The sequence below is a fragment of the Euphorbia lathyris genome, chromosome 3 (assembly GCF_963576675.1).
Source record: "Euphorbia lathyris chromosome 3, ddEupLath1.1, whole genome shotgun sequence".
Taxonomy (NCBI): domain Eukaryota; kingdom Viridiplantae; phylum Streptophyta; class Magnoliopsida; order Malpighiales; family Euphorbiaceae; genus Euphorbia; species Euphorbia lathyris.
In genome coordinates this window covers 30,309,257-30,327,025 of record NC_088912.1, presented here as the reverse complement: position 1 = coordinate 30,327,025, position 17,769 = coordinate 30,309,257, and the positions used below count along the sequence as shown (strand labels likewise).

Here is a 17,769-nt window from a genome sequence, read left to right as displayed (position 1 = left end):
CGTCGTAATTAGAGACAACATAACATATATAAACTTGTAAAGTTTATTCGAACTTGATAATTAATACGAAATACGAGAAATAATGAATATTAGTGTCAATATTAATTCAACATTATTTTAACGATAATGTTAGACTTGTAATTTTGTTCTACATTAGTGACAATGTTCTGTGATTATTATTTTAGTGAGAAAAAGAATTAATTTCTCAAAGTATTTGGGAGATAATTATAGATTTAAATTTTAATTTTATTGAAGTGAAAGGTTTATATTCTCATTTAGTTGCACTTATCCTTTGGTCCAACATATACTCATTAAAGTGCAAAAAACTATCACCTGAAATTTGGGGATATGGATTTTACAATAATGGTTTGTTGTACATTTTTTTTATTATGTTAATCCCTCATTACACATTGGATATTGTTTTTAATGAAGAAAATAGCAATTGTGTTGTGTTTAAACCATATATTAATTTAGTGACAGAAAATTTATTTTGATAACGGTGTTCTACTTAATGTAGGTATTCAATTGTGTCTGTTGGAGATTAAATCCTAATTTAATACAATATTAAAGTCATTATGAATTTTCTAATTAATACTGGAATACATTTTGTTGCAATTAATATGGTTGAATAGGAAATAAAAGTATGATGTTAATTTTATTATTGGGTTTAATTTAATATTTTTAAGTGTAAATTAAAAAAATTTGGGTAAATTTAATCAAAAATTATAAATAAAGGGGTTAAATTATAATAATAGAATTGAGTGGAATGAGTTATGATTTATTCCAACTCACATAAAACTCAAATAAAATTCATGACCTTATTATTATGTAATATTATGATAAAAAAATATAATAAAAAAATAAATAAATTTATATCAAACATGTAGTGGACGCATTTGTGCTACATGTCAATCTTTCATCAATCTAGATTACATGTGTTAATTTCTTAATTATATAAATGTGGCAAGTGGCATAATATTATAAAATTAAAAATATTTTGATAATTCTCTAATATATATATATATATAGGAGAGATCAGGTGTGACACATCTCTTATGGTATGACAAGTTTTATTATGTGATAAGGACCAATTTTATAATTAAACAAATTTATATATAAAAGAAAATAAAAAATTGTTTTATTTCTTTTCTTTAAAATGCATTTTTTCAACTTTTTCAATCTTCTTTTTCAAAAAATTTTATACTGTTGGACTCGTCTTAATTAGACGGTCATTTTAAGATCCCAGAAGCTCGGGTAAAAAAAATTTCGGTGAATGGAATCCGGCGATCTGTTTTTCTGTGAGAAAAAAATATCCAGAAAATTCTCAAAAAATTCCAGAAAATGTAAAACATTATTATGAGAAACTTTAATTCTTTACTCAAAATAAGATTCCTTACAGTTTAGTCCCAAATCAACGGAATCTGACGGTTAGATAGACGTTTTCCGATAAAAAATCCGAAAGTACCCAAAAAATTCTCAAACAATTCCAAAAAATGTAAAACATTATTTGGAGAAACTTTAATTCTTGAGTCGAAGTAGGATTTCTTACGGTCTAGTCCCAATAAAACTTTTTCCTTAATTTTATCTATTTTACATCCTTCAACAATTTATTGGGTCAAAACCGTAAGAAATCTAGCTTCAGCCCAAGAATTAAAGTTTCTTAGAATAATGTTTTACATTTTCTGAAATTTTTTGAGAATTTTCTGGGCACTTTGTTTTTCACCAGAAAACGCCCTCCCGGATTCTGTTCACCGGAATTTTTTTTACTTGAGCTTCAGGGATCTTTAAAATGACCGTCTAATTTAGACGAGTTTAATAGTATAAAATTTTGCGAAAAACGAGGTTAGAAATGTCGGGAAAATATATTTTAAAGAAAAGAAATAAAACATTTTTCTGTTGGAACAATATAAGTATTATGTTGGAACAAATGGTACACTGATTTGGAACAATATAAGTAGGACAAAAAATGTGTCCAAAAAATTATCAAAAAATTCCAAAACATTTAAAACATCATTTTAAGAAACTTTAATTCTTGGCTCAAAGCGAGATTCCTTACAGTTTTGACCCAACAAATTATTGAAGCATGTAAAATTAATAAAATTAAGGAAAAAGTTTTATTGGGACTAAACCGTAAGAAATCCCGCTTCGACCCAAGAATTAAAATTTCTTAGAATAATGTTTTACATTTTTTTGAATTTTTTGAGAATTTTATGGGCACTTTAATTCTCGCTAGAAAACGCCCACCCGGATTCCGTTCACCGGAATTTTTTTTACTTGAACTTCAGGGATCTTAAAATGACCGTCTAATTTAGACGAGTCTAATAGTATAAAATTTTTTGAAAAACGAGGTTAGAAATATCGGAAAAATGTACTTTAAAGAAATAAAACAATTTTCTGTTGGAACAATATAAGTATTATGTTGGAACAAATGGTACACTGATTTGGAACAATGTAAGTAGGACAAAAAAACGTATCCATAAAATTATCAAAAAATTCCAAAACATTTAAAACATCATTTTAAGAAACTTTAATTCTTGGCTCAAAGCGAGATTCCTTACAGTTTTGACCCAACAAATTATTGAAGCATGTAAAATTAATAAAATTAAGGAAAAAGTTTTATTGAGACTAAACCGTAAGAAATCAAACTTCGACTCAAGAATTAAAGTTTCTTAGAATAATGTTTTACATTTTTTGGATTGTTTTGAGAAATTTCTGGGCACTTTGTTTCTCGCCGGAAAACGTCCACCCGGATTCCGTTCACCAAAATTTTTTTTACTTGAGTTTCAGGGATCTTAAAATGACCGCCTAATTTAGACGAGTCTAATAGTATAAAAAATTTCGGAAAATGATGTTAGAGATGTCGGGAAAATATATTTTAAAAAAAAGAAATAAAACAATTTTCTCTATCCTCTCTTTCATTTTATTTATAAATTTGACACTTTGCCCTTTTTAATTATCATAAAAACTACGTAGTTTTGTTATGTCATACAATAAGCTCTTTGTCACACCCTAACCTATTGTCACACTGGATCTCATTCATATATATATATATAAACATATGTTGTGAAACTTGTGTAGATGAAAAACAAAAAAGGGGAATGATTACAAGGGGATACGTTAAAAGAGATTGTTGGGGAGAGAGAAGAGAAAAGAAAAGAAAAATGAGAAGACAGAGATGAATCAAATTTGAAAGAGAGTTGGTTTGTGAGGGATAAATAAAAAGAAGAGGGAGGATGTGATAACAAATAAAAAATGAAAATAAAAGCTACTTGTTCCATTATTATATTTGAAAGTGTACGGTTCAACGGTTCGATGTCATATATCGACAACATTTCAGTGACGAATTTTCGGCGATTGATGACGATATTCGGTAACTGTATTTTCGGTGATCGATGACGACATTCGATAACTGTATTCTAGATTCCAATTATTGTCAAAAATGTTTTAGGTATGGTTTTGTGTAAGTTTAGTTCCGGTAGTTTTGAATTTTAACAAGGTTAAAATTAGTAATTTATCAAGCCTATAAGTTACTAATAAAAATATGAAATTTAGACAATTGTCCTTTAGATTTATTGATGTGAAATTCGGTATTAAGACATTTTAGCTGCATAACGAGTTTAATCAGAATATAAAATTAGCACAACAGTTTGGAATATAAAATTACTACGGATAGACTCGTAGTAGTGTCACGTGTCACACCTGACCCAAAACGACATCGCATATGAACGGAAAATAGGGCAATGAACTTCTAACAGTCTCAAACCCAAACGTATTTCCTTCATAGTTAAAAATTTATTGGAACTATCTAAAGTTTTATTTATGAAGGAAATACGTTTGGGTTTGAGACTGTTAGAAGTTCATTGCCCTATTTTCCGTTCATACCCGATGCCGTTTTGGGTCGGGTGTGACATTTTGGTATCAGAGCTCTAGGTTAAATTCTTCGGACCTAGAATGTATTGTGATTTAGAAATATGAATATTTGAGGATAGAAATTCTGAGGGTTATATAGTTTGATAGTGAGTTAAAAAAAATCGTAATTAAAAACAAATTGTAACGATTAATGGTACTAAGTAAAAATATCGATATGAATTTCGGGGACGAAATTCTTTAAGGTGGAATTGTCACAACCGTGTCCAAAAGTGTCAATCTTTATATCCCGTATAGATTATAATATATAGAGTATTAATTAATTGGGTAGTATAAATATATTATTAGGTTTAGTTTAATATTTTTAAGTGTAAATTAAACGGTTTGGGTAAATTTTATAAGGAAAAAATAAACTAGAAGACCAAAATCAATATTTCCTATACACTAGTACTCTCCCTTGTATGTTACAATTAAATATCATTTTATTTTATTTTAAAAAAATATATAGAAATAAGAAAAATTCGTGGCATGTTAGTAAAATATTAGTAAGACACTTGTTGGAACACAAATTAAATTATACTCCCTCCGTTTCATATTACATGACTTTTTAGAGAATTGTATAGAAATTAAGGATATTGTAAAAAAGACATTGTTGCCCCTTATTTATTGATTCTAATATTTATTTATTTTATAATAAGTCTATTATTCTAATTAATTTTCGTAAAACCGCGCTTTATAGCAGAAAAAAAGATGACTTAACGTGTGCTGATCATACAAAGTGTCATGTAATATGAAACAAAAAAAATATCTCTAGAAAGTCATGTAATATGAAACGGAGATAGTATCATTTAAATAATTAAGTATAGATGTATATATATGTGTTGGACTAAATGGAGAACAAATCATTCATGTAATTTTATTTAAAGGCAACATGCATTAGGACACTTGTCCTATTACGTGTCCTTATAATAATCTATATAAAGTTCTATTTGTCTATTACATGTGGAGAAGATAGTAAATAAAAAAGACCATAAAAAAAAGGAAATAAAATGGGAGGGATACTTACAAAAAAAAAAAAAAAAAAGGGAATTTGGGCAAACTTATAATTAAGAAAACGTTTTACACTATAAAAACAAGAGAGGGAGAGAAATGAGTTCTATAAAGAAATGAAGGAAACTAGTTTTGCATATATAAAAAATATATGCAACTTCAACAGTGGTGACATCTTGGCGACATTTCGATGCCAGTGGTATCTCGGCTGTGGTATCTCGGCGACCATACCATCGATATTTCGATGTTCGTAACATCTTGGTGACGAGAAACGACATTTCGGTAACAAAATTTTATACTTAAATTGTTGTTAAAATATTATAGGTATGATTTTAAGTACGTTTAATTTCGATACGAACATAAATAGTCTAATAGAAACGTTTGATTTAAAATTTAATTTTATATAATGATTAAGTGACATTAATTTATCGAATTAAAATACCTTGAAAATAGAAGGACTAATACTGATATTTATCCAGTAGAGTCGGTATAAAGTCGAATATAAAATTAGTATAAGAAATTGAATTTAAAACTAGTTCAAATAAACTTATGAGAATATAACGAGCCTAACGGTGTTTTCGGTCTAAATTAATGTTATACGTAACTATTTCAATGACAGATAAAAATAAGTTTCGGTTTTAAATGATTTACGTGGTTTTGAATATATTTTATTAAATCGTTTAAGATATATTGTTTAAAATATTTATACTTTTGATTTTGATTATGTGAAGAATAATTATTTATTATCGTGGTATTTTGGATTTTTGGTCGAGAAAATGGATTTGATGATCTTATACGAATTGTTTTTGGATTGAGAAAGTTATTGCGGTTGTTATTATTTTGGATGATTTTCATGAGTTGTGATAGTTTGAAAGATAAATAAAATGTTTTGTCCATCTAGGATTGCCCGGGGTAGGGTTAGTAGTTGTAAGACCATACCTAAGGGCGGTATGGCCAAAGTGCACGGCTGGTAGTCCTAACGTTAGGCAAGGCGAGATATGAATGAGATATCTCGATTATTGATATGATTGATGTCATGATAAGCTACACGGGTGGAATTCGAGGATGGACACACAAGTATTACGTTTTGATAATGTTTGATGATTTGAATTATAATGTTTTACGTTTGTTTGATTACGAGTTGGTTTGTAAGCGATTTATTTGATTATGAGTTGGTTTGTTAAAGCGGTTTATTCGATTTGATTCGTTTTGATAAAACGTTGTTCGATTTGATTCGTTTTGATAAAACGTTGTTCGATTTGATTCGTTTTGATAAAGTGATTTATATATATTAAATTATATAGTAATAAAGTGAAATATACAATTAAGTTATTAGCGAATCAATCAACGTGTAAATAAGTTAAAATGAGTTCATAAGTTAAGAGAACTACCTAATTAAGAGAACTACCTAAAATAGGTAGAACTACGTGGCTTTGATTCCCGATTTAAAAGATTAAAAGACGTTCGGGATACGTAGGAAGCTTGATAGAATTATCAAGTCCAAGCCAAATAATTAAATAAACTTTAGGTAGTCCAAATAAATTTTTATGTAATAGAAAACAGGTTCGTGTTTCAGACTATTAGGCGTTCGTGTTATCCTATTTTCCTTTCATATCCGATGCCGTTTAGGGTCGGGTGTGATATCACGAGTCTAATTGAACCTTCGATCGTAGTTAACGCTATTAGTTTAGTTTACACATTACAATTCCGATAGTCCGATAAAAGTGTATGAAAATAGTCTAGTAAAAGTGTTTGATTAACATTTTAGAGACTTTAAATTGTCGAGTTAAATAAGTTATAAATTAGAAGGACTAATACCAATATTTGTTTAATAGAGTCTATATCAATTTGAATATAAAAGTTCAAATATAATTTGAATATAAAATTAGGGCAAATATATTCTTAGTAGTTTAACGTGGTTTAACGAGTCTAAGAGTATTCATAGTTCAAATTAATTATTCAGTTTAGAATTTTTGTTTCAGTGACCGGAATTAGTTCGATAAAAATATTTACTTTTAAACGATATAATATTTTGAGCTATTTAACTCTTGAAGTTGAATTAAATTATGAATCGGTTATTTTATACGAGTTTTTAATAATTTTATTTATATTAAAAGAATATTTAATTTTAAAGGATTTTGGTATTTTGTTTATAAACTATTTTGAATAATTGTGATTGTTTGCGAAATAGTTAATTTGAAAGCAAATGATTTGGTTTTGTAGTTATGGAATTATTTGGAAATTTGATTTTGGAAAGAGATTTGAGGACATCATGATCTTATGAGTTTTATATATCCATCTAGAGTAATCCGGACGGTTGGTTTTGATATTTGAAAACCATGTTCAGTGAGAAACGTGGTCTGTGTACACAGTGTAAAGACCTAGTCGGGTATTGGCAGCGAAGTGTGGGGTAAGACCAATACGGGATTAGGCAAGGTTAAAGAGACGTCTCGACTATATATGGTTTATGAGGTTTGTGGATTGATACATAAAGGGAGAAACTCTAGAATGGATATGAGGTTTTTGATATAAGGTTCTATGTTTCGATTATGAGTTGATTTTGATATAAGGTTCTACGTTTTCGATTATGAGTTGATTTTAATATAAGGATATAAGGTTTTATGTTTTCGGATATGAATTGATTATGACATAAGGATTTACGTTTGATTAATTACGAATTTGATTGACTACGAATTTGATTGATTACGAATTTGGTTTAATAAAGCGTTTATTTGATTACGGATTTGGTTTGATAAAACGTTTGATTGATTACGAATTGGTTTGATAAAACATTTGATTAGTTACGAGTTATTTTGATAAAATGCCGATATAACGATATCGATATTTATCTGTGATTTGATTTGATTGGATAACGTGATTTTAAGGTTTTTAAGTTTAAGTTTTATGTTGTCGAATCGATAAAGTATTCGCGTATATATAATAAATAAATTACTATGGTCTGAATAAGCGTTTTGGTCTATTTCGAAATTAAGTTAAGCTATTAGGAAATTAAATTAAGCTTTTAACGGGTTAATCGACGAGTTGAAATTGTAGATCAGGATATTAAATATATGGCGAATAGTAGTAGCGATAAAACGAAATTATATAGCTATAAATCGTACATTAGGATATTAAATATATGGTGAATAGTAGTAACGATAAAACAAAATTATATAGCTATAAAGTGAAGTCTATTGAATTCATCAATGTGTCAATAAGTTGAGAGAACTACCCAAAATAGGTAGAACTATGTGGCTTTGATTCCCAATTTCAAAGATTAAAAGATGTTCGGAATACGTAGGAAGCTCGATAGAATTATCGAGTCCAAGCCAAATAATAAATAAAATTTTAGGGAGTCCGAATAAATTTTTATATATTAGAATATAGGTTCGGGTTTCAGGCTGTCTGAAGTTCGTTATCTTATATTCCGTTCATACCCGATGCCGTTTAGGGTCAGGTCTGACACCAACCAACTTGGCACCATGAACAGCAATATCCAACAATCAACCCGAATAATATGAATAGAAAAAAGAGAGGAGGGTGATACAACGATAAAAGAAAAAAAACTAAGAAAATCTAAATTTTTTCAAGCGAACAAAACTCATCATAAATGTAATTATTCCCGAAGTCTGGAGTCGAGTCCCATTAAAACCTGGCGGAATGATTTTGTCACACCCGACCCAAACCGGCATCGGGTATGAATGGAAAATAGGATAACGAACGCCTATCGGTCTGAAACACGAATCTATTTTCTAATAGATAAAAATTTATTTAGACTACCTAAAGTTTTATTAATTATTTGGCTTGGATTCGATAATTCTATCAAGCTTCCTACGTATCCCGAACATCTTTTAATATTTAAACCGGGAATCAAAGCCACGTAGTTCTACCTATCTTAGGTAGTTCTCTTTAACTTATTTGCACTCTGATGAAATTAATAGACTTCATTTTATCGCTACTACTATTCATAATATATTTACTATCCCGATCTACGAATTCGACTCATCAATTTTTAACATGTTAAAAACTTAATTAATTTCCTAATAACGTAACTTAATTTCGGAATAGACCAAAGACGCTTATTCAGACCGTCTAAAATATATTTATTATTTATTTAATATACGCGAATACTTTATCGATTCGACAATATAAAACTTATATCGGCATTTTATCAAAACAACTCGTAACCAATCAAATGTTTTATCAAACCAATTTGTAATCAATCAAACGTTTTATCAAACCTTATATCCTTATATCCATCCTAGAGTTTCTCCCCACACATATCAATCCATAGCCACACATATCAATTCAATAACCACATAGTCGAGACGTCTCTTTAACCTTGCCTAATCCCGTATTGGTCTTACCCCACACTTCGCTGCCAATACCTGACTAGGTCTTTACACTGTGTACACAGACCATGTCCCTCACTGAACATGGTCTTCAAATATCAAAACCACCCGTTCGGATTACTCTAGATGGATATATATAAAATCATAAATCACAATATGCTCAAATCTCTTTTCACAGTCAGACTTCCAATTAATTCCATAACCGTAAAACCATTTGGCATCAATTGACTATTTTCGCAAAAATAATCACAATCATTAAAATCAAATAATCTTTTAATATAACTAAAATTGTTAAAAATTCGTATAAAATCATCGATTCATAATTTAATCGAACTCCAAGAATTAAATAGCTCAAAATATTGTATCGATAAAATTTAATATCGTTAAAAGTAAATATTCTTATCGGACTACTTTCGATCACCGAAACTTCTAAACCGAATTACTATTAGACTCGTTAACTACTAAGTGTATATTCGTCCTAATTTTATATTCAAATTATTGTACTACTTTTATATTCAAATTATTGTACCAATTTTTATATTCAAATTTTAACAAATATCGGTGTTAATCCTTTTAATTTATAACGTATTTTAACTCGACAATTTAAAGTCTCTAAAATCTTAATCAAACACTTTTACCAGACTACTTTCGTACACTTTTATCGGACTATCGGAATTGTAACGTGTAAACTTAACTGCTATCATTAACTACGACCGAAAGTTCAGTTAGACTCGTGACACTGCTACGAGTCTATTCGTACTAATTTTATATCCCTAACTCTTATGCTAATTTTATATTCCGATTATACATTTAAACTCGTTATGCGGCTAAAGGTCTTAATACTGAATTTCACATCGATAAATCTAAAGGACAATTGTCTAAAATTTGTATTTTATTTGTAATTCATAGACGTTAAATTATTATTCATAAATCTATTAAAATTTGACGAAACTACCGGAATCAAACTTACTCAAAATTATAACTGAAACATTTAAAAAGTAATTTGAGTCTAAAATAAAGTTACCGAAATGTCGTTGTAGGTTACCGAAAATTAATCGGTGTGATCCGTTAACAGCTACTAGTTCACGTCGTCTGAAATGCAATAATGTTGTTTTGTACCGTATTTCTTCACGATTTGATATATCGACATCTAAATACCCAATATCCATAACCTCAAAACAAGCTAATATTTATCATCATGAAAACACTTAAAATCATATTATATATATATATATAAATTGTTTAATAAGAAAAACATTTCTTTTTAAAATAAAACCTCCTTTTTTAATGGTTACAAAATAATTATGTAGAGAAATATAGGGATCTCCGAAACTTATGCCACATATGTGTTATAAATGAATAAAAGCATGCAATAGGACATTTGTCCTTTTTGTTATCACAATATGATTTATTTATTTATTTTTAAACTTGTATAAATGACACATGTATCTTTAATTGTTTATTGATGCAACACTTGTTAATCCACTACACAAATCTTATAAATTGTATTATTATTATTATTATAAATTAATATGAAAATTATCAAACAATTTCTTACATACGTATATGTATATCTAGGATTTGGTAAATTGAAAAATATTCATTTTGATCCTTACAGTTATAACTGTTTATAAAACTTACCCAAAACTTTTAATTTACACCTAAAAACATTAAATTGAACCCTATAATATATTTAAATTTATAAACAATTAACACTATCTATTTCGAAAAATAAAATTTTAAACACGGATGTTACAGATTTAACTTGTGCTTTGTTAGGCTATCAGGCATACGATTGTCGTTATAAAAAATACAAGAAATTACCATGTGCATCGAAGCCAAATGATTAAGACAGCTAATCCAGCTTGGTCGAACCTCACCAGAAATAATTTTAACATGACACTTGAGAAGGTTGACGACATACAACGAGTCATATCGATCTAGAGAATACGGAAACCTTTGACCCCAAGCTAAATTGATAACATGAATTGCTGTTTTGAGCTACTCCAATAAAACGAAGGAGGAGTCAGTATGAAAAGAGAGAATCCCCCGAGGGTAACCATGAGAAGTTCGGAAAATATACAACATCTACACCAGCAACACTCGATGAGTTAATAGTCCAGCCATCGATGTTATCTTTCATCCAACCAACCGAGGGAGGCTGCCAAAAAATAATAATAACCTAGTGAGCTCTATAAGGACGAACATAAACCAATAAAGTCTACAAGGCTGCCATGGATGAAAACTCTAGAACCAAACATATTCATAATAACTTTTCGTAGAGCACCAGCAAAATCACAACTAACTAAAATGTGATTAAGAGTTTCAGTCTCCTTTAAACAAAGAATGCAGGGAGAAGCCAAGTTATAACCAGACTTACAAAGCATGTCTGTGATGGGGAGATACTCAAGGAAAACATGCCAATGAGCAAGAAGGAGGCATAACCGATTTTCGAAGGAAGAGAGCCCAAGGAAGATTTGGAAAACCATGGTATTTTAGTGAAACCTCATTAAACTCAGATGTGTATTATGGTGAAACTATTCAAAATTTTGATAATATTGATAGTTAATATGTAATAAGAGAAATAATTAATATTGATGTCAATATAATTTCAATACTATTTTCAACAATAGTGTTAGGCATGTAAGTTTATTCTACATCAAGGTTAAGGTTCTCTATTTTTATTTGGCAAGAAAAAGAATAATGTTCTCGAAGTATTTCGTAACGAATTGTAGATTCAAATTTTTCTTTTGTTAAGGCACGCAGTGTTTGTTATCAATTAGTTCCACTAAATTTTGGTTCCAACATCTAGTCATTTTTATATTTGTAAGGCCAGAAACACTTCACAAAAAATAGGGACATAAAAAGAGACGACTTAATATATAAATACACACTTGAGCTTGTAGTGTGTTGTTTTTTGCATTTTTCACTTATATTTTGACTTACATCACACTTGAACTTATAAATTTAGACCTATTACACATATGCACATGTCGCACACTTGAACTTGATATACCATTCTTTGTCTTTTACATTTATTTTCATCTTCTAGTAAATCACATGCCAATGTCGTATTAATTACGAAGTTTTGTCTTTTCATCATTTCGACATTCATAGTCATTTTATTGGAACTCAACCCCGCACTACAATTTTTGAGCAAACTTTCATTTTTTACATGAATCATTTACTTGTCCATAAATATGTAAATTTAGCAAAAACGTTTTGAGATTTTGATATAAAATTCTTTAGCACTCTTGAAAATTCTTTAGCACTCTTGCAAAATTTTCTTTCTTTCCAAAAAAATGCAGAAACACTTTTATTACACCCTCTTTGGTTTAATTTCAGGCATATTATTGTTCTTATTGTTTGAGCTCAATCAGAGTTCTATAATTCTTTTCTCCTACATTACACAGGTTTTGTTAGTTTTAAATCGACGTAGGAAGAAATTCATACTTGTTCCATTTAATTCAATGCATCTAGTAGCTAGGATCACATTTATGTAAATTGTTTTCATAAATAAACAAAACTTTCTAATTACAACTATGCAAAACTTTAACTTTTATTCTAGGATTGAGGCCCCCTAAACATAGCCATAAAAATCTAGTGGTCAAATGAACTTTATGAGTATCTCGTTAACTCCATGAACTAGCTCAAAACATCTCATTAAACCACCTAGTCCACGTGGAAGAACAAGGAGAGGTTTAGACAAGGTAAAATGTATATCAATTTTACAGAAGTTCTGGGGGTAATTGATCATGTCAACCACTTCAAGATGTCAATATGACAATTAAAGAAAATTTAGGTGGTCAATATATTATTTTAAGCAAGTTCGGAGGGTTGGTGAGACACTCTTAAAGTTAGAGGGGCCAATCTGTTTCCCTGGCCATGTTCAGAAGCCCTGTATTCATCCTTTATTCTAATTAAGAGATTATATATATATATATAAATAAATTACATGATAACAATTTTAAAATTTAAATTTGATCAAAAGTTATAAGATTAATTCATTATACTATTTGTAATAGTAATATCAAAATTATGTTACATATAAAAAATAAAAAATAATACCTATAAAAGGAGAAAATTAAGATTGAGAATATAGGTGTTTGAAAGAAAAGATTGAGAACATTGGACATTGAGAACAAGAATATAAGTTTGCAAACTAACATATAAAATGATAATTTTCGAAAGAAATGAAACTACGTCATCTTCTATTACATCAAACTAATTACAAAAAGAATAATGTTATTTTTTTTAGAGAAAAAGAATAATGTTATAATCATATCGAAATGTCATTGATTGTTTAATTTTAAATATTTCTATAAAATACAAAAAGAAAACATAAACTTTAAATTTTCTTCGAACTTGATAATTAATACGAAATACGAGAAATAATAAATTTTAATGTCAATATTAATTCAACATTATTTTAACAATAATGTTAGACTTGTAATTTTGTTCTACATCAGTTTCAATGTTCTCTGATTATTATTTTGGTGAGAAAAAGAATTAATGTTCTCAAAGTATTTGGGAGATAATTATAAATTTAAATTTTGGTTTTATTGAAGTGAAAGGTTTATATTGTGATTTAGTTGCACCTATCCTTTGTTCCAGCATATACTCATTAAAGTGAAAAAAACTATCACCTAAAATTTGGGGACATGGATTTTACAATAATGCTTTGTTGTACATTTTTTTTTGTTATGTTAATCCCTCATTACACATTGGATATTGTTTTTAATGAAGAAAATAGTAATTATGTTGTGTTTAAACCAGATATTAATTTCGTGACAGAAAATTTATTTTACAAACGGTGTTCTACTTAATGTAGGTATTCAATTGTGTCTGTTGGATTAAATCCTAATTTAATGCAATATTAAAGTCATTATGAATTTTCTAATTAATATTGGAATACATTTTATTGCAATTAATATGGTTGAATAGGAAATAAAAGTATGATGTTAATTTTATACCAATAAAATAAGGCATCGATGAACCTAAATTCGAATATAAATAATACAGAGGAATTAGAGAAAAATCACATATTCATATTTTTGTTGTTTACGATAGAGAATGAAAATGATGAAGGGATTATGCATAGTAGTATTAATAGCAATGATGGTGGTGTGCGGAAATAATAGTAAGATAATGGGACGTGGAATATCAATTGATAAATCTCTATGCTGCAATGATCATGAAGAAGTAGGATGCACATCAGGATAAGATCAAAAATGCATTGACCATTGCCCAGGTTGTAATAGAGGTGGCGGTTTTTGCAAAAAAAACCCAAGAATCAGAAACCTCGATGCCATTGTTATTGCTAAATCACATCTTTTGTATATCTAATAATTATCACAAAATTAAATAAAACTCTACTTTTATTTCTATGTAAATTCGATTCTCACACTCTCTCCTTGTTTTATTTTTACTATATTATTACGCTTAATGTGTGACTTCAATCTGAATTTCATAGTTATTTTCTGCTATTAGGTACATCTAAAATTTTGTTAGTGTTTATTTAAATCGGCATAAGAAGAATTGCATACTTCTTCCATTATGTTTAATCGATTTACTAGGCTCACATTTGTAGATACTTTTCATGATTTGTTTTTAAGTTACAGTTATTCCAAATTTTAAAAGTTTTATTCTGATGATATAAAAAATGTTTATATGATATCTTATAAAACTGTAATTACTTAATTAAAAAATTTGAAGTGACAGAAGTTATACGATTAATTAATTTTATAATTTGTAATAGTCAGATTCATATTATGATATGAATAAAAGGTAATCTCACACCCGACCCGAAACAACATCGGATATGAACGGAAGACAAGATAACGAGCGTTATCCAGTCTAAAAGGCGAAACCGATTTCCTACGAATAAAAATTTATTTGGACTACCTAAAGTTTTATTAATTATTTGGCTTGGACTTGATAATTCTATCAAGCTTCCTACGTATCCCGACCATCTTTTAATCTTTAAACCGGGAATCAAAGCCACGTAGTTCTACCTATTTTAGGTAGTTCTCTTAACTTAGGTAGTTCTCTTAACTTATGAACTCATTTTAACTTATTGACACGTTGATTGATTCGCTAATAACTTAATTGTATATTTCACTTTATTATTATATAATTTAATATACATAAATCACTTTATCAAAACGAATCAAATTGAACAACGTTTTATCAAAACGAATCAAATCGAATAAACCGCTTTAACAAACCAACTCGTAATCAAATAAATTGCTTACAACCCAACTCGTAATCAAACAAACGTAAAACATTATAATTCAAATCATCAAGCATTATCAAAATGTAATACAACATTTGCGTGTGTGTCCATCCTCGAATTCCACCCGTGTAGTTTATCATAACATCAACCATATCAATAATCGAGATATCTCATTCATATCTCGCCTTGCCTAACGTTAGGACTACCAGCCGTGCACTCTGGCCATACTGCCCTTAGGTATGGTCTTACAACTTACAACTCCTACCCCGAGCAATCCTAGATGGACAAAACCATTTTGTCTTTCTTTCAAATATCAAAACATAAAAATCATATTTAGACTTTCAATACAAATCACATAAATAATAACAATAATCGAATCAGCTTTCTCAATCCAAAAATACTTCGTATAAAATTGTCAAATTCATTTTCTAATTTTCAAATATAGCAATCGTAAATTATTATTCTACAATCAAAATCACATATATATAAACAATATATTTCACGCAATTTAATAAAAAAATATTCAAAATAACTCAAAAATTATAAATAAATGATTTAAAACTAAATTTTAAACCAAATACTTTACGAGACTTATTTTTATCTGTCATTAGAAATAGTTACGTATAACCTTAAACCGGTATATCTATTTTAGATTGAATCTACCATTAGACTTGTTATATTGTCATACGTTTATTTGAACTAATTTTATATTCAAATTCTTGTACAAAGTTTATATTCGACTCTATACCGACTCTACTTGGAAAATATCAGTGTTAGTCCTTATAATTTCAATTTATTTTAACTCTAACGGTTAAAGTTTCTTAAAATATTTTACTGATCGAAATATTCTTATTGGATTATTTTCGATCACTGGGATATTAATTTTCAACCGAAGTAATTATTAGTAATTTTAACCGAAGTAATTATTTTGAACCGATTATACTTTTAAACTCGTTACATGGCTAAAAGTCTTCATACGGAATTTCACTTCGATGGACAAAACCATTTTGTCTTTCTTTCAAATATCAAAACATAAAAATCATATTTGGACTTTCAATACAAATCACATAAATAATAACAATAATCGAATCAGCTTTCTCAATCCAAAAATACTTCGTATAAAATTGTCAAATTCATTTTCTAATTTTCAAATATAGCAATCGTAAATTATTATTCTACAATCAAAATCACATATATATAAACAATATATTTCACGCAATTTAATAAAAAAATATTCAAAATAACTCAAAAATTATAAATAAATGATTTAAAACTAAATTTTAAACCAAATACTTTACGAGACTTATTTTTATCTGTCATTAGAAATAGTTACGTATAACCTTAAACCGATATATCTATTTTAGATTGAATCTACCATTAGACTTGTTATATTGTCATACGTTTATTTGAACTAATTTTATATTCAAATTCTTGTACAAAGTTTATATTCGACTCTATACCGACTCTACTTGGAAAATATCAGTGTTAGTCCTTATAATTTCAACTTATTTTAACTCTAACGGTTAAAGTTTCTTAAAATATTTTACTGATCGAAATATTCTTATTGGATTATTTTCGATCACTGGGATATTAATTTTCAACCGAAGTAATTATTAGTAATTTTAACCGAAGTAATTATTTTGAACCGATTATACTTTTAAACTCGTTACATGGCTAAAAGTCTTCATACGGAATTTCACTTCGATAAATCTAAAGGACAACTAGTCTAAAATTTATATTTTTATTAGTAATTGATAGACGCTAATTTATTAATCATAAATCTATTAAAATTTGACGAAACTATTGAAACTAGACTTACTCAAAATTATACCTATAACATATTAAAAATAATTTGAGTATAAAATTTCGTTACCGAAATATTGTCATCGGTCACCGAAAAGTCGGGATGATCCGTTGAGTGCTATTGACACATTACACCGATTATTGATCCTTCAAGTAAAAACTCTACTCTACTTTCACTCCCATTTCATTCCCAGAAAACAAATCAATAACTTATATATATATGTTCAACATACAAATATGATTTTCTTTTTTTTTATAATATGCATTTTCAAGCCACATGCCATGTATATGGCAAGATATCAATCCTTTTGTACATGTTGTAGGACACGTATTTAATTTTATTATTCTTTTTTTTTCTATTAAATGATATGAATGCCACGTTTTTGTTTCTCAATTTTTTTATTTTATTTATAAATATTAGATTATACTTTCATTTATTATTTATATTAAACTTACCCAAAT

The 17,769-nt window shown here is 28.3% G+C and overlaps 1 long non-coding RNA gene across 1 annotated transcript; it reads right to left on the bottom strand.

The window, feature by feature from the left end:
• Positions 1–15,534: 15,534 nt before the first annotated feature.
• Positions 15,535–17,483, bottom strand: LOC136223728 (uncharacterized). Its single transcript, XR_010686082.1, has 2 exons — positions 17,378–17,483; positions 15,535–15,807 (listed from the first exon to the last, which is right to left on the bottom strand). It is a non-coding gene; the product is annotated as an uncharacterized lncRNA (long non-coding RNA).
• Positions 17,484–17,769: the final 286 nt, after the last annotated feature.